Here is a 21,907-nt window from a genome sequence, read left to right as displayed (position 1 = left end):
GAGCCTCTGGGTGGCTATGTTGTCAACAAACTGGGAATTTCTCTTGGGCTTCCTTAGGGTACTCAGGGGAGGCTTCTGTCCGCCTCTTTGGTGGCCACAGAGGAGAGCATACTCTTACCTCCCTGTCTGTCCCCAGAGCCAAGTTTTCCTTCCTAAGTGGGGGCCGTCCCCCCCCCCCCAGGGGAGTTGGCGTGAGGGTCAGTAACAGCTGCTGGAACCTTCCCAGGTAGCTGCCTGTGGAACTGAAGAATGAGCCTCTCAAATGAGCATACTGTGGAAAATTCAATTTCTGCTTGTTGCCTCCTGCAGCTCTCCACCGGCAGCTGCGGAGAGAAAGCCAGAAAGAGCTATGGAAATGTCAGAAAGCAATTGACGCAGCTAAATCATGGCTGTCATCGCAGGGGTGCCCATACGTCCTGATCTTGCTTTACCCACAGTCTTGGCTCGGGACCCCGCTCCTGATGGAGGACGGGGTGGGGGGTGCAGGGGGAGCTGTGATTTCAGAGAGGCTTCCAGATGGCAGTGAGAGGCCCAGTGCCCACACGTCACGCCGACTGACAGCATTGAGAGTTATGCAGATGGAGAAGGAGCCCGTTAGCTGCAGTGGATGGCGTTTCTGCAATCCCCCGAATACCTGCGTGCAAAGTAATGCACCTTGGTAACTGGCCGTGAACTCTCACTAAAGGTCTGATATGCCGAGACCGGGGCGCAGTGATGGCTGGTACAGTCAGCATATCAGGGTAATGTTCGCTGGAACCATCCTTCCCTGGAACCAAACACAGCAGTCGCTCTTTCAAGTTTGCCGACTGAAGGCCAGATGACTGAGGAGCAGAGAAAGGGCAAGTGGCTCTGCCTGTGAACTTCCTACTTCTTGGTTTTCTCTGTCCCCTCCCACCAAGAAAACATTCTTCCTATCTTTTAAATTCCATGGAATCTACTCCTGCTTTCAAGAAGCCTTCCTGGATTTACCAAACTCAACTGGTCAATACTCTTTCCTTAGAATGAACTTAAAAAACATTTTATTGGCCCTGGCCGGTTGGCTCAGCGGTAGAGCGTTGGCCTGGTGTGCGGGGGACCGGGGTTCGATTCCCGGCCAGGGCACATAGGAGAAGCGCCCATATGCTTCTCCACCCCCCCTCCTTCCTCTCTGTCTCTCTCTTCCCCTCCGCAGCCAAGGCTCCATTAGAGCAAAGATGGCCCGGGCGCTGGGGATGGCTCCTTGGCCTCTGCCCCAGGCGCTAGAGTGGCTCTGGTCATGGCAGAGCGATGCCCCGGAGGGGCAGAGCATCGCCCCCTGGTGGGCAGAGCGTCGCCCCTGGTGGGCGTGCCGGGTGGATCCCGGTCGGGCGCATGCGGGAGTCTGTCTGACTGTCTCTCCCCGTTTCCAGCTTCAGAGAAATACAGAAAAAAAAAAACACCCAAAAAACATTTTATTAATTTAAAATTTTTATTTATTAATTTTAGAGGGGAGGGGAAGGAGAGAAAGGGGAAGAGATGGAGAGAGAGAAAGATTGACTTGTTCCATTTACTTGTGCATTCATTGCTTGTTTCTTGTATGTGCCCTGACTGGGGATTGAACCTGTAACCTAGGTGTATTGGGATGATGCTCTCACCAGCTGAGCCACCTGGCCAGGGACTAGGATGCACTTTTTAAAAACCAGTCTGCAGCTCTAGATTTCCAGCTTTTTCTTATACAAACTGTATCCTTGGGCAACCCTCAGGGCTGTTGTGAGGATGGAATGAATTGATATGCAAGAACATAGAATTGTGCCTGGAGTAGAGAAAGGCTAATTTATTATAAGTAATATACATAACACATACAACACATATAAGTAAAATATAATATTACATATATACATTATATACAACATATAGTGTACTTAGATAGAATAATAATCATTATTATTAGTCCAACGAGTATTCAGTAAGTGTCTGCTATGTGCCAAGCATGGTGGTGGCCGCTGGCAATGGGGGAGTAAGCACAGAACACAGACACGTCTCCTGTTCCCATCGATGTGTAACACACACCTAGAACAGGAGCAGGATGCACATGCCACCTACTCTAGTAGAAAGCTGAACAAAATCTTTTTTAAGCTGAGGAGGTGGGGATGAGGTTCAGGGAGAGAATGGGGGAAGAAAGAAGGAACTCCCCAAGTCATCCTGCCTGCTGGAGAGAATGGGAGGGCTTTCTGGAGGAGGTGACCGTGAGCTGGACCCTGAAGGAGAAGAGGATTTGGGCGGGGTAGAGGGATGGGCCAGGCACCGCCAGGCACAGAGTGAGGGCCGGAACAAGGCATTCAGTGAGTGCCACTGTGTGTCAGGCACAGTGCTGGGCTCCAGGGTACAGCAGTGACCAGCGCAGGTCACGAAGGCTCGGCTGGAGCTAGGAAGAAGGGGGTATCACATAAAGGAGGTGCAAAGCCCTTCGCCACCCTTCCGACCCGAGGAGCTGGGGAGGAAAGCGGCACTAGAAGGAGACTGAGACGGTCATGACCTGGCCTTTGCTTTGCAGTTCCCTGCGGCCGCTGCTGGAAGGGGCAGCTTGAGAAACATCCAGATGGGCAGGGGGACCCTGGGGAATATGGAGTGGGGGCCTTTCCTAGTGGGTGGGCTGTGGTTCAAGGGAGGCTTCCGTCCCCATAGAGGAGGCAGGGGTGGGGAGCAGGCAGCCAGACAGCGGAGCTGGCGCCCCCTGACATTGGGACTGGGGTCTTCTTGTCCTTTTCAGTAGGGCAGCAGCCTCACAAAGCAGGCACGGTGGAAGGGGAAACTGTTTCTCTAAATTCCTTTATTTCCCCGTTTCTCATAGGTGGGCCGGTGAACGAAGGGCAGTACCAGGAAGAAGGGGAAGGCAGGGTCCTGGGGGACTCTGGATTTCTTTTTTCTTTTCTTTTCTTTTTTACAGAGGCATAGACAGGGACAGACAGTCAGGAACAGAGAGAGATGAGAAGCATCAATTATTAGTTTTTTGTTGCGCGTTGCAACTTCTTAGTTGTTCATTGATTGCTTTCTCATATGTGCCTTGACCGCGGGCCTTCAGCAGACCGAGTAACCCCTCACTGGAGCCAGCAACCTTGGGTCCAAGCTGGTGAGCTTTTTTTTTTTTTTGCTCAAGCCAGATGAGCCCACGCTCAAGCCGGCACCCTTGGGGTCTCGAACCTGGGTCCTTCCGCATCCCAGTCTGACGCTCCATCCACTGCGCCACCACCTGGTCAGGCGACTCTGGATTTCTTAAGGCCCGAGTCTCTCTTCTGAAGGAAGGTTGGATTCAGCAGGGCACCAGTAGCAAGATGTGATGGTGCTGGGGGAGGGGGAGGGGTGTCAGGGGAAGGGCAAGGGACAGGGCTGAATGGTGAGAGAAGAGGCTGCACCTCTGTTCTGGCCTCCTATCAGTGAGTCTCGTCTCACCCAGACCACAGCTGGTCTTGGGTTTCTTCGGGTTGGAAACACATACTTACCATAGTCTCTCCTTTGTTCTCACTTCCCTCCCCAGGCAGTGCGGCTCCGAGGCACATCCTGGGCCCTGCCATGCCATGCTGTCTGCTGGCTCCTGGTCCAGTTACTTCTCTGCAGCCTCACTCAAAAGACACTGGGAATTCTGTCCACCCTCAGCTTCTGTTGTTGTCCCTCAGGGCGGTTCTTGGTCCTGAACCGGGTCGCCCTGCATGTTCTTTCACGGGATGCTGAAGTCTTCCTGCAGAGCACTCATCTCAATTTGTAATGATCTGTTCGCTTGCGTGTTTCCACATCCAGTCTCAAAGACCGAAAGCGTTCACGCACCGAGATGCTCTAAGATGCGGGTGAGTAACACCAGAACTTCCAAGTCCCTCGCTTTTCCTATCGGCTTCTCCAGACTGTTGGTTTTCAAAGTGTGGTCCCTGATGGAATCAACGTCATTTGCCATCATCTGGGCACTGGCGGGGGATGAGAATTCCCAGGGCCCACCCCATCCCTCTGACTCGCAAGTCCTGGAGGTGGGCCCTCAGCACCCTGGGGTTTCATGAGCTGTCCTGGTGATTGTTATGACCCACGGAAGTTTGAGGACCGCTGGGCTAAGGGGAAAGGTGAGTTGGGGAGGAGGAACGGAACGAGGAGATGGGGTCTGGAAAAGAGAGAACCCTATCCCAGCTCCCTGCTCCACCTGCTGTGGCCACATCAGTGCGTGCAGTGAAAAACTCCAGATGGGTGTGGAGGGAATGGTCTGAATGTACGAGAGAGAGAGAGAGAGAGAGAGAGAGAGAGAGAGAGAGAGAGGGAGGGAGAGAGAGAGGCTACCCTGTCCCCATTTAACAGTGCAGAAGCAGAGCTTTGGCGGGATTAGATAACTTCCCAGACTCACACAGCAAGGGTGCGCAGGGCCCTTACTTGACCTCAAGTCTAGTTGTCCCCAAGGTCTCCTAGTGAGCCGGCTCAGTTGTTAGTCTCATCATTATTTGGAAACACATTTCACACTTTTTTTTTTTTTTTTTTTTTTTTAAAGAAGCAGCAAAGTTAGCATCTCTGCGGAGAGAAGCCCAGCACCGCGGTGCAGGCTCTGAAGGTGAGATTGTGTCCAGTGCTGGTGGGCAGTCGCGGCTCAGCGGCGGACCCGCAGTGACAGCCCCGTCTCTGTTTCCGGAGTCCTTTGCTCCCGGCGATGAGGGTGAGGCCCTCATCGGGTGAGGCTGGGTATAATCAGCACCCAGCAATGCATCTCCCCGAGTTTATTTACTAAAGCAACATTTCGTTATTACCAGGACATGTTCTCAGTGAAAATATGACAGCCTACATTTTATGTCGCCATTGATCTTTAATCCGAGCCTGCCTCGAGATTTCCTATAAAATCAGGGCTTCCTGGCCCCAAATGTGATTCCAGCACCGGAATGAATGACGGCCCGGGCTGCTCTTTTCTCATCTGAAAAGGCTGAAATTGCTTTGTGTAAATGGGTGGAAAATGCTGATATTTGGATTCTATAAATAGCTCTTCTCCTGAGCGAGCCAGCGCCGGGTTTCATCTGCGGTGTCTCCTTGGAGTGTTTGGGGCCTTATCACTTTTATCCAGGGTGCGGCATACCAATGAACCCTGCCACTGTGTGCCCGCTGAGTGTCCGCCGGGCGGCGCGGACTGGGAACATCTGGGCACATCTGTGGGGTCAGGAGGGAGGGGCGCTGCTGGAGGAACAGGACCTGGCCAGCGAGAGCAGGGGTGGGGGGAGGGGTGGCTGGAGACGGGCAGGAACCTTCTTTCAGAGGAGAGAGAGCCGCGCAGCCCCTTCTCCCCACTTCCATTTGCAGCCTGTGCCTGCCTGCGTGGGCGAAGGTTCTATCTATAGCGCGCTATTTTTAGCTGCATCATCTGAAGAACTTGACAGCCAGCTAATGACTGGGACCCATCACGGCGTGTCTGCTGCGCTGTGGCATGCGCGCGCCAGGAGCAGATGTGCGGAGGCTCAAGGTTGTTGCATCTGCAAATGCCCTTCCTTCCCTGGGAAGGTGGGCTGTTTGAGGGGCCTCGCCCCCCACTCCCTGAGAACCCGCACAAGGCAGGGAGAGGGCATCTTGTTCGTTTCTGGTGCAGAAAATGACACTTTCCTAACCGAGCATCCTATTCCTAGAGGCTAACACAGCCTGGAAGGATGGAGGGACCAGGACAGCCGGGGTGTGGGCCTGGGTGTTGGGAAAGGAATCTCCTTTCACCCCAGGGAGCTCAGAAACCTGGGAAGAAGACCAGCGGATGGCCAACCTAGTTAGGGAAACCATAATTTTCTCCAAAGAGGGAAAACCCTGTTTCAGAGATCTTCTGCCCTTCAGAAGCTATAGTCTGTAGTGCCCGCAGTCCCTGAGACTATAGATCATTTGCTTCAGCTCAGAGAGGGCCAGTGACCTGCCCAGGACCACATAGCTTGCCTCTCCTGCCCCCACACCTGCAGCCACTGCATCTAGGACCAAGTGACAAGTCAGAGGGCTTGCTTGTACTCTGTGAATAGACATGGGGTATATTAGTGTACGTACATTCATTCATGCTCTCGCTCACCTGGTACCGGGGGCCACGGTGGGCCAGCCGGCTTAGCACCAGGAGAGCAGACCCAGAGTGAGGAGTGACAAGGAACAACTCGCGTCAGGGACCCAATCAGGAGCCCTGGGCACAGTGCCGGGTGGGGTGAAGGGAGACCATAGCGGATGTGTCCGTGAGGGCTTCCCTGGGGTCTTTGGCCACCTGTCAGGCCTTTTGGATAACATGGACAGCTGGCATGTACCAGGTAGCGTGGGCCAGGGCACCATTCTGAGCACCTTACTTGAATTAGCTCCAGGTTCTCATGCAACCCCAGGAGATGGTACCTTAGTACTGCCCCCATCTTACAGGTGGAGAAAGAGGGTAAGTGACTTTGTCTAAATCACGCAGCCGGTAGGTGGGGGACCTGTGACTCCAACCTGGGCTCTGACTCCACAGTTCATACCCATAACCACTGTTCTACACTGCCTCCAGGTCAGGCCCTCCTGACTTGCCCACTTAAATCGGGCCAGAGTTAAGGGGCCCTGCAGTTCTGAGCATGTCGTCTCACTCTCGGATTCCTCTGGTACCGCACCATCCAATCAGCACTCAGCAATGAAGGAAATGTGCCCTGCCCGTGTGCTGCCCAATACTGTCGCCGCCCCTCCAGGAGGCTAATTGAAAGGTGGCCGGTGTGACTGAAAAACTACATTTTTTATTTTATTTCATTTTAATTAATTTCAACTTCAATGACAACAGCCACGTGGGGCCAGTGGCTACCATATTGGACAGAGAGGCTCTGGAAGACTGGCTAATTTAATTTTTTAGTAACATTTTAATTTACTGGCAAGCTTTTAAAGATGGTAATGCTAGGATGTATGCCCTGAGATTCTGAATTAAGTGGTCAGGGGTAGAGCATGGCATCATCATTTCAAAAGGCCCTCAGGTGATTCTGATGTGCAAGTGAGGGAACCACTGGGCCCCATGATATTCTAAGTCATTCTAGCCTCTCGTAAATGGCCCTCTATTTTTATGTGGCAGATAGTGTAGGTGACTCATTCAACACCATTCCCAAACCTTTTATCCCCATACCTTTCTCTACTATAGAGAATAGAAAGCTAAATATATGATTTCTCTAAAGGCCAAACAGCCGGGAAGAGCTGTGTGACACTGTTCTGGCCAAAGAAATACGCACAGAATTCTGCTGATGTTTCTCTGTTGCCCTTCTTCTTCCCGCCTAGAATGCAACTAGATGGCCAGAGCTATGGCAGCCATATTGCAGCCACGAGGGAAGACCAGAAGAGCAGCCGACAACCATGTCGACATCATTGTGCTACTGAATCAAACCCAGTAGCTGCCTTTCTCTGGCCTTCTTATTTGGGGAAAAAATACAATCTATTTACTTAAGCCAAGCTAGTTAGTTTTTCTGTCCCTTACAGCCTAAAGCATTGTTAATATTGCTATCTTTTCATTTCTTTAGCTTTGAAACTGCAGTCAAGACTGAACACGGTGATGTATGTGAAAACACTTTGCAAACTGTACAGCACTCAGCAAATGGACAGTGTTTACAGTTGGTTTGGAAACATAGCTAATTTCCACTTCAGGCAAGAAATCCAAATGGAAGGTGCTTGAAATCCATGCTATTTCAGGGCAGGTTGGGGAGAGTTCCCCCTGGGGTTTGGTGAGGGGGGGGGGGACAGAGTCCTGGGAATAGGAGGCTGACTAGTTCTGCTTGTCGAGGGCTTCCCGGTTTTAGCACTGTAAGTCCTGTCCCCCTCAGTCCCGGGCAAATCAGGGGAGTTGGTCGCCCTGCCTGGAAACATGGGGCACAGAGATCTCTCTTCCACGACAGAACATCTGCTTTTAGATTAGGTTGCTAACAGACTTCACAGGCCTGGTCACTCTTTGCTGGAAAATCCATCAGCTGATACACTCTGGACCAGAAACTTCTCATTCAGCGCTTCAGTTCTGGTTGCTGAAAACGGATGAGTGGCTCTTAGACATGCTCCTACGCTTCTCCCAAAGCCTTTACTTCTTCTTTCTCTAAGAGAAAAATGAGTCTGACACTCCAGGGGAGACAGGGCCGGCCTGAGGGCTGACTGTCCAGTGCGGCGTGCCGTGCCCAGTCCGGAGCCACCCTCCGAATCACATGCTGCTGGAGTCAAGTGCCCGGGCCGGTCTTTCTCCCCATCCCCGGCTGCTGTGGCCCCATTTCGGCTACCCCGCCCCTGCCTCTCCTCCATCCCAGCTGACTTCAGCAGTTATGCTCACCCCTTTCATTTGCAGGGTGCACTGGTTTGTAAAGAAAACGCAAGAGTATTTATTATCTCTCTTGATTCTTCCAGCAATCCTGGGCGGTGGTTATTCTTCACTTCATCTCCATCATGTAGATGAGAAAACCGAGGCTGAAGAAAAAAAACCCAACTTGCCAGTGTCTGTCCAGTTTCTGTCTGCTCTCGCTGAGGTGTGAGGAGTGGTTCTGGACCGGGCTTTGGGTTTGAATCCCACCCACCTCTTCTCTGCTGTGTAACTTCAGGCGTCTCATCCTCCTGAGCCTCACCTCTTGGTGGTCAGGAGAAGTCGATCAGATACTGTGTCTGGCTCCCAGCAGGGGGTCAGTATGTGATTCCTCCCTTCTTCCTGTCTTCTTCCCTCCGTTGCCATCCATCCCATCATGTTTAAATTTTAACAAGCTTCTAAAAAACGAAAAGGCCTTCGATAGTAAGAGCCAACAGCTGTGTGCCAGGCTCTGTTTCAAGCATTTGCTAATTCTCCTAGTCCTAGAGGACTATACTATTCTTGTTCCCATCCACAGAGGAGGAAACTGAGGCACAGGAAGGCTGAATCTTTTATAGTCTCATAGGCCGCCTGCTCCAGAAGGCCTGTCCCTAACCACCACACTGTCCTGCCTCTACTGATTTCCTAGTGGGGAATTCCAGGAGCTGACAGGACAGTGTGGCTGGAGGGGCTTTCTGGATCCTACATGCCATCTGGGCTGTTTGCATCAAGTCCAGATTCATTTCATAATAACACGTGCCTTGAAAACATCCCAGTGCCCTGGCCGCCACTGGGGAGTATGTGAGATTCCTGTTGCTGATGTAAAAAAAAAATGACCACAAACATTGTGGCTTAGAACAACACCGATGGGTTATTTATAGCTCTGGAGGCCGTAAGTCCTAAATTAGTCTGACCAGGCTGAAGCCAAGGAGCTGCGTTCCTTCTGGGGCCTCTAGGGGCAGATTCACTTCTTAGCCGTTTCCAGCTTCTAGAGGCCCCTGCATTCCTCGGCTTGTGCCCCTTTATCTTTAAAGTCAGCAGCATCTTCCGATCTTCGTGACTTTTTTTTTTTTTTTTTTCAAATAAGGCCCCTTCTGTTTGGACCCAGCCAGATCATCCAGAATATAATCTTCTAATCTCAAAAAATCCTTCATCACATCTAGAAAGTCTCTTTGTCATGCGAGGTAACATATTCCTAGGTTCTGGGGATGAGCGCATGGACATCTTTGGGGACCCATTATTCTGCTTACAGTAAGGGTGGGGCAGGGTTTGAATCCCAGCTCTGTGGTTTGTAGCCCTCTGTGCCTCAGTTTCCTCCCCCGTAAAGTGGGAGGATGATAAGGTTGGTGTAAAAGTTAAAGGGGTGATCTCTGTTCCCTAAAAGTGATGCTCTTTGGCTCTGAAGCAAATCCATGGTATATGTATTAATACCATCCACCTGGGCCCCTCTATGTCATTCCTCATAGGACTTGGAAGACATGGGAACCAATACCAACATCATGCTCTGCCATTCAATATGCTGTGAGTAATAAATCCTTTGTCTTTGACCCAGGAGTCTCATGTCGTCTGCCAGCATCCATAAACGGTGGCAGGTTAAGTTATTAGCTTGCAAACAGAGTAAAATCCCGGACCCTGACAGAATGGTTGTGGTGCAGTATGAAGAGGGGACGCGGTGGCTTGATGTGATCTTGCCTTGATCTCAAGGGGCAGGGAAATACCGCCTGATCTCGAAGTTGTGTGTGAAAGATCTGGCAATGAATAAAGGCTGTTAACGTTATTAATTCAGTGATTTAGGAAACTTTATTGGGTGACTATAGGGCAGGTGGGAAGAATTAGGGTTTTCAACATAAGAGAGGAGTAAAGGTGATGGTAATATATTATGTTGTTTATATTAATTTAATTAAAATTTTTTTGCATTGATTTGAGAGAAGGAAAGAGAGAGAGAGAGAGAGAGAGAGAGAGAGAGAGAGAGGCATCAACTCATTGTTCTACTTAGTTATTCCATTTAGTTGTGCACTTATTGTTTCTTATGTGTGCCCTGACTGGGGATCAAACCCATGACCCCAGTGCTGTGGTACGACACTCTCTTTACTAAGCCACCTGGCCAGGGCCTATGTTGTCTATAATTTAATTGAGATATTTTCACAGAAATACTACAATATGTAGGTGTATGTGGGTTAGTTTTCATCTGTAGTCTAGAGGCAATTAACATTTTAAGTGTTCTATTCAGAACACTCTAGGGGTGGTTGGTTAGCACTTTAAATCAGAAGTCCAACTTAGTGAGGTGGCTGCCAGAAGTTTTTTAGTGATCTTTACATTGGTCAGTATCAGAGTCTGTTAGTTTACATAATAGATGCTAGAAGTTATCTTTTATTGGTAAAATTAGTAGTATCCAAGATGAGCAGATGGGCTTGAAATACCATTCAGAGGCTCCTGCTCTTGCATGAACAGAGTTTAAGAGTCCAGGGAGCCCAACAGTGCCTGACTTCTCAAACTTGGCTTCACATTGTGATCACCTGGCATAAAACTTTAAAGAAATGCCAATACTAGGGTTCTTCCTGCAGAGATGGACTTCATTGGTGTGCTTCACATTTAGCTCTATGATTTATGAACTGTGTGACCTTGAGCCAATTACTGACCTCTGTGAGCCTGTTTCCTCATCCTGTAGCATGGGTATAATACTATGTCTACATCATCTGGTGGTTATGAAGAGTTAATGAGTTAATTCATGTTGAATGCTTAGAATAGTGTCTGAGTGTTAGCCTTTATTACACTGTTCTTATTTGAACTATTTTTATGATGATTGTTGGAAAATTTTCTATGGCAGGATTATCTTGTCTAGCTGTTCATTGGCTGAAACCCGCAACTAGAATATTAGTCTTGAATGACCCTTTCAGAGGAGATGCTGTAGAAACTCCCAAAAAGAGAGGGAGCTAGACCTTGATCTTGCTTCCAGGAGAAGTTATAGAAACTGCTTTAGCACCAGTGCGCTAATAAATACCTCTGCAGATGGCAGGACTCAGTCTGGAGCTTGCTTTCAATGCAACCTAGTGGGAGTAGAGAACTTAGGCCTGTACCTACCTCTGCTTTAGGAGTTTCCATTCCTTTTTGGGTCATGGACCCTTTAAAATAGTCTGGGAAAGCCTGTGGATACCATTGAAGAATAATGGTTCTAAATGAATGAAACAAAATACTGGTATTATAGAGGAAATGAATTACAATGAAGTACAGTTATCAAAATATCAATAAATGAATTTATTTTAATCATACATGCACTTCTTTATTAACACTTTTAATAACAAGGTCTAAGCAGTGAGTAGTGATAAACATAAAAGATATTTTAGGATCCTAGCTAACAATTGTAATGTGATATAAAAAAACTGTGATTTCTATTATTGACAAAGTCACAAGCACTCTGATACTATTGTGCTTTGTTGCTTCATTCATAATTAAAGACAATACTACATTTCAGTAGAAGGTTAATGAAAATAAATATTATATCTATATATATTATTTTCTTACCCAAGTTCTCAGACCTCTTTGAATTCCATGACCCTCAGGTTAAAAACCTCTATTGGGAGGCTGCTAATAGCCGTCCAGCTAATATTTGGGTGTGACCAAATGAGCTTATGTCAGACTATGGTGCCACAGAAAGGAAAGGAAAGGTGTCAAAGGAAGATTATTTCCCCCAGTTACTACTGCTATATACAAAAGACTTCAAAACTTATTGGCTTAGAACAGTGATTTATGGTTTTGTATTTTATATGTTTGACCAGGGCTCAGCTAGGCGATTTTCTGCTGGTCTCACTTGGGGTTTTTCATTTGTCTTTATTTAGTTGAGACCCTGGCTACACCTGGAGCTTCCAAAGTGGTCTCTTGTCCTATGTATTAGTCTGCTCAGGTATCATAGATCAAGTGACCAAACACCAGAAATTTATTTCCTCACAGTTTTGGAGACTGGAAAGTCCCAGAAGTATCTGACAGCATTGATCTCCTGCGAGGGCTCTATTTCTGGCTTGTAGATAGCCACCTTCTTGCTCTGTGCTCACTTGGCCTTTTCTTGGTGCATGTGCATGGAGAGAAAGCTCTGCTCTCTCTTCCCCTTCTTTAAGGACACTAATCCTATCAGATCAGGGCCCCACCCTTGTGGCCTCATTTAACCTATTTACTCCCAGAAAGGCCCTATCTCCAAATACCGTCCCACACTGGAGATTGGGACTTCAATATGAGTTTTGGGGGCAGGCAATTCAGTTCACAGCATCCCTGCCAGGCCTTTCTCTGTGCGTAAGCTCTGCTCATGCCTTTGGCTAGACTGAGCTTCCTTACAGCATGGCGTCTGGGCTCCGGAGAGGCAAAGCGGAACCTTTCAGTCCTCTTCAGGCCTGAGCTTGGAACTTGAGCAAATTGCTTCCACAACCTTCTACTGATCAAAACAAGTCACAGGCCAGTCAAGATCCCAGGGGAGGGAAGACAGCTCCTCCGTGTGACGTGAGCAGCACATCAGGGAGGGGAAATATTACTGGGGCTGTACCTGGAGTGTGTCCACTTGCTTCTTTGGTTCCCTGTCTGGCAGACAACATATATTATGCTCACTTTGTTAAAGATGGCGCTGCCCACGTGGAAGCCATCGCCCAGGTGATATTAATGTGTGTTGGGGGCGGGCTGTGGGCAGGCAGGATCCTTGTAGCCTGGGGCTTGGTTTTTAGGACTAAGCCTTTCCCACCCTTTTTGATGTGGGGTGGTGCAATTCCATCATGCCCCAGATAAGTGACTTTGTATTAGAGACTTTCCTATTTTGTATATTGGATTAAAGGTTTTGATTTCTTCACTATAAAGTGGGGCAGACCGGGAGCTTGCTCTCTCGGTTCCTGAGATTAGCATTAGAGGAGAGAGCAGAGAGGAGAGCAGAGAGAGGCCACGTGGAGGAGGCCAGGAGAAGCAGCCAAGATGGTGGAGTGTTGAGGGAGAAGCCAGTTTGTGCAGGGTTTGTGCAGAGAGAAGGAAGGAGATGGGGAACAGAGGTGAATAAGTATGGTGAGCTAGAAACCTTTGATTCTAGGAAACTCGGATAAGTCAGTAGCTTTGTGAGCACTGAATGAGTGGGTTTTGGAGCCCAGTGTGTGTCTTTTATTTGTCCGCTGGGTGCAAGCTAGGATTAAAGATGATGGCCCACCAGTTTTTGGCTCCGTTGTTTCATTACCATCTGTCTGAACCCAATGCGAACCTGCATGGGCCAGGCGGCTGGGATGGTGGCTGCGACAACTGGCTTCACATTCCCACATCAGACCTCTCTTCCCAGAGTTCCCGATAGGATCCAACCAAACCACCAAAAGCAACTCCTGAGGCTTGAGAAGTGTTAATTTAAATGAAAAAAAAAAAATTCTAATTTTATCAATACTCGTTAACAGACTTAATTATATAGTGTGTCCTATACTGTCAATAAGGTAAGGGGTTGTTGCTTTACAAATGAGAATTAAAGGAACACTCCTCCCTTCATTATCTCAGCATGTCTGGCGACTGCCGACATCCAGGCAGAGAGGATCCTCTCCCGCTTTGGTTTTCTGGGAGGCTTCCATCTGGAGCACCTGGGGTCTCAGTCTCAGACAGCGGGCTCATCAACACTGTCCAGTGGGAGCCGGGCACCCAAGGGTGCTCAGGAAATGCCCCGAATCACTCATAACTGCTGCCTCCCTCCACCTTCCCCACAAAAGGATATTTCCTAAGATAAAAACTCTGGTAGGTGGTGGCTTGACCTGTATTCAGTTTTACACTTAAGTATATTAAGTAAATCAGGAATAAAACTCATACCTGCTACAATGGGAGCGGGTTGAAGGTCATAGGATCTTGGCAATTTTGCTTCTGGGACCAAGTTCAAGGTCACAGCATCTCTAGGCTAGCTCCTGAAGTATGTTCCCAGCCTCCACCCTTCTGTGCCCCAGCTGCCTTGATATTTCCATCAGTTCCAGTGGCCTGCCCCCCCCACCCTCTTCACCCCCCAAGCCTCTTGACGCAGCCTGTCTGATTGGTTTGTTTAGGGAGATTAAGACCCAAACCTGACTTAACTCAGACCAGCACCAACTCGTTCCTGCTCTGCGCTCCTAAGGATCAAACCAAATTTAATCAAATTCCAGTAAGCCATGGTTAAAGGGCCACCCATCCCTCCATAAAAACCTTCCTGCCACACTTCCTGAGCAGACTAATACATTAGGTGCCCACTAGGAAGAAATATGCATTTGGTTACTTTTCCTCGTGTTTGGTTTTGCTTCATAGCATTTAGAATGTTCTGAGGGAAAGGAGTGTTGAAGAGCTCGGCAGGTGACGGGCCGGGGAAGGGCGTGTTAAGGGACCAAAAGGGAATGACAGTAACAAGACGTGTTCATGATAACGTGTATCATCAGGCGATAAGCACTTACTGAAACACCCATGAGCTCATCGACACTCATTGCCCCCACTGTACAGATGATAAGACTAAAGACCAGAGTGGTGCCTGACCAGGTGGTGGCGCAGTGGATGGAGTGTCGAACTGGGATGCGGAAGGACCCAGGTTCGAGACCCTGAGGTCGCCAACTTGAGCGCGGGCTCATCTGGCTTGAGCAAAGAGCTCACCAGCTTGGACCCAAGGTCACTGGCTCCAGCAGGAGGTTACTCGGTCTGCTGAAGGCCCACAGTCAAGGCACATGTGAGAAAGCAATCAATGAACAACTAAGAAGTCGCAACACGCAACGAGAAACTGATGATTGATGCTTCTCATCTCTCTCCGTTCCTGTCTGTCTGTCCCTGTCTATCTCTGCCTCTGTAAAACAACAACAACAACAAAAGACCAGAGTGGTTGTCTGATGTGCCTGCGACCACACAGGAGGGGGTCCCAAGATGAGACTGAAGCCTGAGTCTGTCCCGGCGCCCCTTTTTTAGGAGCTCTGCAGGTAGGCAGCTGGGCGGGAACCAGAACAGCCGAGTCAGCGCCTCTCAGCCCAGCTGCGCAGAAAAAATCAGCTGGGGAGCTTTTCAAACAGCGCTGGTGGCCCGGCTCCACCTGGAGCAGCTGGTTTAATTGCATTCAGCTGTGGCCGGTGTGTCTGTATCTTTTTAAAGCTCCCCAGGTGACTCTGATGTGCGGCCGGTCTGAGAACTCTAGCTGGACAGTCGGGAGCTGGGACTCAGCCCTGAGGCGACCTAGATTGAGGGACAGACTCCGAGATGGGGAACCAACCGGTATGTCAGGGGTGCCCGGGAAGAGGATGACAAGGATTGTTACTACTTTAGTCATTCTTTTTCTTGATCCGTGACTCTGCATCCCAGATGGACTTGAGCTCTAAGGTTCCCAATAAAGCACCAAGGGAGCGAGTCATCTAACCGTCTTCAGCTCCTCGGAGACTCAGGCCCCGAACTAACCTCACTGCCCTGTGACCCAGGCACCACTAATATACATGACATAACATTTACGATTTCAACCATTTTTAGGTTCAGTGGCATTAACAAGTCACAGTATTATGCAACCATCATCACCATCCATCTATAGAATGGGTTTTCATCTTGCAAAACTGAAACTCTGTGTCCATTAAAGGCCTACCCGTTCCCCCCCTCTTCCTGTGTTACCACCATTCTATTTTCTTTCTCTGTGAATTTGACTACACACAGACCTGATTTTATGACAGACTCATTGTCCCTACATCAGCTCAAATCCCAATAACAGTAACTACCTTTGTGAGAGCGATTACTTCCACAGCACCCTGTCTGCCGCTGCCACTGCCGCATTGCCTCTACTGCGCAGACACACAGAGGGCACGGCAGACACGGTGCTCCGTGCTCATCCAGAGGACCACCTCCTAGGCTCTGTGCCAGTGAGGTGGGGCCGTGCTACCGGACCCGGCCAACGGAAAACGGGCGGAAGGGGTACTCATCATTTCCAGGCCTGGCCCTAACCCCCCCACACCCTCTTCCCCTTCCAGATCAACCACAAAAGCCACACATTTGACATTGCAATGTCCAAAGATGGGAGGAGGCTGAATCCTTGAGTCCCCACCTGGAGCAGAGCTGCTTGGAACAGAGCCGCCACCAAGAATTGCTGACCAACCTGCCTCAAACTGGCACATGAGAAAGAAACCAAACTGAGCTCCTGAGAGTATTTGTTACTGCAGTAGAGCCTACCCCATCCTGACTACTATCTGGGGTCCAGGGCTTACCACACTTTCCTCGCTAATAGTCACTGGAGTCAGGATTCAACTCTAGCTCTTTCTGCTACCAGATTTTGTGATCTTCCGCATTGGAGTCTACTGCTATCATGTTATCCCGAGTTGCTCCCTAACTATTTATTTGAGGTAAAATATATGGTCTTAGAAAAAAAAAAAAAAGACAGGGCTTATTTCTGTAAAAGAAACTAGGTGTTTTTAATTTCTCTTCACACACAACCAGCCTTTTCTACATCACGCCACATCCCCAAAGAAAAATAAAACAAATTTCTTCTGCTGAGCTCCATCCCTCCAGTTGATGAAAATCCTGGCAGCTTCTGGTCCTAGAGCGGGGCAGATGTTTAGAGCTACTCTCCTATAAGAGACGCTTCTCCAGCAATTTATTTTCTGTCACTGCCTGCGTTTCTGCCTGTGAAGGATGATATTTTGTTCACCTTTGGTGCCTTTACCCCATTGTATTCTGCAGTAAATGTCCCCAAACAATGCTTGCACTATCCATTAGGGAGGGCCGTCTTGACTGGCTGTCACCCAGCGAGGCTGCATTTCGCAGCCCTGAGTCTCAACATAATGCCACTTCTTTTTAGCATATCACCCTCCACTATCTCTTGTTGAGTGAGTGTGTGTGCATAAAAAAAAAATGTTTTAATACAGTATTTCTTCTCTATTCTATATCACTACAGTATGCGTCGACACACAACCCCAGTGCTTGATGACCCTTTTAAAACTTTGAAGAGGAAAGGTGTAGAAAAATGACCGAGAGAGCGCGCATAAATTTGGGAACCTGAAAAACAGAAAAGCAAAGCTGGGTGTAGAGCAGCAACAAAACTGAGAAGGAAAAGGCCAGAAAACTTTTCACATTCTGAACTTAACAGGACAGCGATGTAAGTACTTTTTGTCCAACCAGTGAAATAGAGTGGGGTGGTCGGCGCTCGCAAGAAGAACACATGCAGTCACCAAGAGCCTCATGGATGTTTTATGCTGTGGTGTGTATGCTCCACAACTTAACTCACTCTGTGACTCTGGGCAAGGTGTTAATCTCTCTGAGCCTCACTTTTCTCATCTGTAAAATGGAGCTAATACCATCTACCTTTCAGGGGTTTTGAGGCTTGAGTGGATTGTGTGTGAAGCGCTCAGCTTGCAGTAAGAAAGCGCTCTTCTTTCATTCAATCTCTTGTGGGCTCAGTGTTGGTCCTCAGCAAAGTCTGGCCTCTGGAAGGCATGGAGAAGCCTAAGGCGCGAGGAGCCTTTCTCGGGAGATGAAGTAGGAGGTTTAGAAGGGCCAGAGGAGAAAATGGCACCCCAGGGAGAAGCAGAGGACCCTGAGGAAACCTTCCTTTTCCTTGCACTTCGCCTGGCGTGGGAGCAGCTGGGTTTCTGTGTTAGTGACCGGTCCCCACTGAGATGTAAGTACCTTCTATTTTCTCCCCGCCATCCCCTCCTCTCTGATTTATTGACATGTCAAATTTTTTTCTTAAAGGCACTCAACCTCTAAAGCAATTTGATTCTTCAACTATTAGGGGGGGCAGCTACCACGCACATGTGGGTGGCAGGTAGCCGTGGGAGACAAATACAGGCCTTCAATGGGGTCCGAATCTGAGGCTAGAAGGAAAGGCGCTGGTGGAAGAGTATTATGACCCGAGAGAGGCACTCTGGAAGCAGGAGGAATCTTTCAGGCACTTGAAATTATACCGTATGATTCCTTTATCCGATGGGTACTTTTTTGAGCACCTATTATGTTATATCCTGGTCCCAAACCGGGGACTGGAGAAGTAGATGAATGAGACAGGTTCCGGTCTTGCAGTCGCTTAGGGTTCACTAGGCAAAGTGTTGAATTACAATATGGCGTGGCAAGTGCTGTAAGTATAAGAACAGGGTTCCATGGGGACACAGAGGAGGGTCAGCCAGCTCAGACCTGTGGGGGTCAGGGAAGGCTTCCCAGAGGAGGCAGCATTTGACTTAGGTCTTGAAAAAAGAGTAGGTAATAAAGAGGGGGATGAGACAAAGGAGAAAGACATTTCAGGCAGGAAATACAGCACGTGCAAAAGCACGGAGTAGCTCTGTGGGGCCCATACAATAATAATAAAACAATACCCCCTCCCCCCAGTATAGTAGCCACCAGCATTTCCTGAACGCTCGGTATAAGGCAAAGCACCTTACGTGAATTTTCTCGTTTAATCATCATAATAGTCCTTGGAGACTAGCGGTCTTCATTTTCCCATTCTCCAAATGAGGAAACCGAGTCATAGGGAGGTTGGGTAACTTGACCAAATTTACAGTCAGGCAGCTTCTGAGCTCAGCACTTAACCTGGCTTTCCTGTTCCCAGAGCAAAGCTCTCAAAGCCTCTTTCATGAAGATTCTTTCTGAATCTTAAGTCGGAACATCAAGGCCAAGAGCAGCGTTCCTGAGTCACCTGTCGACATATTTGCCGTTTTCTGGCTAACGCGGAAATCTGGCTGCATCTGAGACCCAGCGGCTCCGTGTGGATCCCGGCGCGGCCCGGGGACTTCCTTTCTGGCCTCTCGCTGTCCAGCGTCCCAGCCATCCATCTTCACAAAGCACCGACTCAGAGGAAAGTTCTGGGAAAAGCAAAATCGATGGCCGGTGTCACCCCCGGGTCTTTAATGAAATTGCAGCGATGCTTGACTCGTGGCGCCTCCCCCTTGCCCGCCCCGGGCTCCCCAAGCACTTAGCCGTCCCTATCGATTCCTGGGCTGCTGGAGATGGGAGGGAGCCCATTACGAGGAGTCGCTGGAGTCTGTTAATTTACCTTCCATCGTGGATTGCTTTTTTTTTCACTTGTTAACTTATCTCCTTTCCTTGGTTTCTTCACTTAGAAATAAATAACATTGTCAAGCTAAACAAGGGGGAAGAAAAAGGAAAGAAGTCTACTGGTTTCCTTGCTCTTGAATTCCTTCCCTCCCTCGCTCTGCTCTGTATCAGAGGGCGCCAATGTATTCTAGCTCAAGGGCTGGGTAGAAAGTCCTGTTTAGTTCAGAATGCAGAAAGGTTTTGGGCATTTTCCTTCTTAGCGTTGTGGCTGCTCTATACCTGCTTCATGACCCTTGTTCACATCTCTGATACCACTTTTAGGAATAGGTCCCACTAGAATAGCATCTCTGCTCATTATAGCGAAAATCTAAAAACAGACTGTGGCAGGCAGCTCTCCGCTGGGTAGCAGGCAGCCGGAGCAACTCGCATCCTGTGGCAATTACAATACAATGTGATCAGCGTGCTTCGTAACAAAGGTAAAGGCAAATAAAAACGAGAATCCACACAAGAAAGCGTCCACTCTGCCTAGAGGAGTCAGGGAAGTCCTAAAGAAAGGTGGTATTTAAATTGGGTCCTGAAGGATGAATAGGAGTTTACCAGGTAGAGCAGAAGAGGGTTCAGGAAGAAAGAAGATGTGTAAGTGTGCGGGGAGGCCTGACAGAGCACATTGAAGCAGCAGTAAGGAGTTCGATACGGCAAGAGTTTAGATTGAGCGTGTCGGGAGAAGGAGAAAAGGTGAGAGGGGAGAAGTCAGTTGGAGACAGAAAGGTTTTGGTGCCAGCCTGAGAATTAGACGATGGACAGTGAATTTGGATTTGCAAGCAGAATTGTGGAAGCGTTCGTTCCGTTTCAGGAAAGTCATGAGGCATGCTGGAGGCAGAAGGACAGTTCGTTAGGAGGCTCTGGAGAGAGGCCAGCTGAGGTCTGCTGAGGTTTGGCCCAAGGCAAGAGTGGGAAGGATTACAGAGGAATGGAAAAGCAGGACTGCCAGGGTGAGGATAACCAGAGACTTAATTCCTGGATTTGCAATTTTTTGAGAAAAAAGGGAACAAATAATTAGAATATAGTTGCACCCAAGAGTGAGAGAGGTGAGTATTTTTTTTCAAATCAGTGTTTTGGGTTTCTTTGAGTATATACCTAGAAGTGAAATCACTGGGTCATAAGGCAGTGAGTTCCATTTTTAATTTATTATTATTTTTTTTTTCAATTCTTTTTTTTTTTTTTTTTTACAGAGGCAGAGATAGACAGGGACAGACAGACAGGAACGGAGAGAGATGAGAAGCATCAATCATCAGTTCTCGTTGCGCGTTGCGACTTCTTAGTTGTTCATTGACTGCTTTCTCACATGTGCCTTGACCGTGGGCCTTCAGCAGACCGAGTAACCCCCTGCTGGAGCCAGCGATCTTGGGTCCAAGCTGGTGAGCTCTTTGCTCAAGCCAGATGAGCCCGCGCTCAAGCTGGCGACCTCGGGGTCTCGAACCTGGGTCCTTCCGCATCCCAGTCCGACACCATCCACTGTGCCACCACCTGGTCAGGCCATTTTTAATTTTTTGAGGAACCTCCAGATGGCTTTCCATGGTGGCCGTACTAATCTGCATTCCCAATAGTGCATGAGGGTTCCCTTTTCTCCACATCCTCGCCAACATTTGTTGTGTGTTGATTTATTGATGATAGCCAATCTGATCCCTGGCCAGTTGGCTCAGTGGTAGAGCGTAGGCCTGGCGTGCAGGGGTCCCGGGTTCGATTCCCGGCCAGGGCACACAGGAGAAGCGCCCATCTGCTTCTCCACCCCTCCCCCTCTCCTTCCTCTCTGTCTCTCTCTTCCCCTCCCGCAGCCAAGGCTCCATTGGAGCAAAGATGACCCGGGTGCTGGGGATGGCTCCTTGGCCTCTGCCCCAGGTGCTAGAGTGGCTCTCGTCGTGGCAGAGCGACACCTCGGAGGGGCAGAGCATCACCCCCTGGTGGGCAGAGCGTCGCCCCCTGGTGGGCGTGCTGGGTGGATCCTGGTCGGGCGCATGCAGGAGTCTGTCTGACTGTCTCTCCCCATTTCCAGCTTCGGGGAAAAAAAAATCCAATCTGACAGGTGTGAGATTTTAGTTTTAATTTGTACTTCTCTGGTGATTAGTGATGTTGAGCATCTTTTCATATGTCTATCAGCCATCTGTGTGTCCTCTTTGGAGAAGTATCTATTTGTTATTTACAGGAGTCAAGACAAGTGCTCACCAGTAAATGAGTAGATAAAAAGCTGTTCCATATATACAATGAAGTTCCATATATACAATGGAATATTACTGAGCCATAAAAAAGAACAGAATTTTACCATCTGCAACAGCATGAATAGACCTAGAGGGTATTACGTGGAGTGAAATTAGTCAGAGAAAGACAAATACCATATAATTTCACTTATACACGGAATCTAAAGAACAACATAAACAAACAAGACAGAACCAGATTCAAATACAGAGAACGGAGTGCTGGTCACAGTGGGGTGAGGGTTGGGGGCCTGGATGAAAGCGGATGGGATGGAGAAGTGCAGGTTGGTGCTACCAAGCAGCCCCAGGGATGTAAAGCACAGCACAGGGAATACAGTCGATAACACTGTAGTAACTCTGTACGGTGCCTCCTGGGTACTGGAGATGTCAGGGGAACACTTGGTAAAGTATATGACTGTTGAACCACTATGTAGTACACCTGAAAGTA

This window comes from Saccopteryx leptura, chromosome 5 (genome assembly GCF_036850995.1).
Source record: "Saccopteryx leptura isolate mSacLep1 chromosome 5, mSacLep1_pri_phased_curated, whole genome shotgun sequence".
Taxonomy (NCBI): domain Eukaryota; kingdom Metazoa; phylum Chordata; class Mammalia; order Chiroptera; family Emballonuridae; genus Saccopteryx; species Saccopteryx leptura.
The sequence above is the reverse complement of the archived record's forward strand: the minus strand, read 5'-3'. Positions refer to the sequence as shown.